This window comes from Dipteris shenzhenensis, chromosome 24 (assembly GCF_047967505.1).
Source record: "Dipteris shenzhenensis isolate YYH24624 ecotype China chromosome 24, Dip_SZ_1.0, whole genome shotgun sequence".
In the NCBI taxonomy this organism is placed as follows: Eukaryota; Viridiplantae; Streptophyta; class Polypodiopsida; order Gleicheniales; family Dipteridaceae; genus Dipteris; species Dipteris shenzhenensis.
The window spans coordinates 38,026,628-38,027,212 of NC_141619.1; positions in this window are offsets into that span (position 1 = coordinate 38,026,628).

Below are 585 nucleotides of genomic sequence, written 5' to 3' on the forward strand. Positions count from 1 at the left end.
TGATTGAGATGAGCCAACCCAATGGAAGATTTGGTGGAGGATCTAGCGAATGATCATCCATCACCTTGGAGGATGTGGGCACCATCATGTGATCATATGTGCATAGCACTAAACCAATAGAGTGTTGTAAAGGAAAGGGTTAGATGCCCTAACCCTAATTCTAAATGGATTTGTATATATTCTACATTTTCAACTAAATCTAGTGTACGGTTAGTCATTTGTGGTGTGCTCTTTAGCTATGCCGTGTCTCCTCATCTCCACTCTTCTCCTCTCCCCTCTTCATATTTTTTCATAGTATCAGAGCTCCCTTGCCTTCCGCTGAGTCATTGCGATCCTTGAGAGCGCGAGAGTGATTGAGAGATTGAGAGATTCTCGAGTGTTCTCTTCCGTGAGATACTTCCATTCATGTTAAGGAAATTCCATCCTTTTGAGAGAGATTTCCATCCATTATTGAAAGGTTTTCGTTAATCTTCTTCAATTCGATTCATTGTATCTTTGAGAGATATATTGTGTGTGTGAGAGGGAGTATCCTCTTCTTCTTACTTGAGAGATTTCATTGTTTGAGAGAGAGAGAGCTTTTCCTGA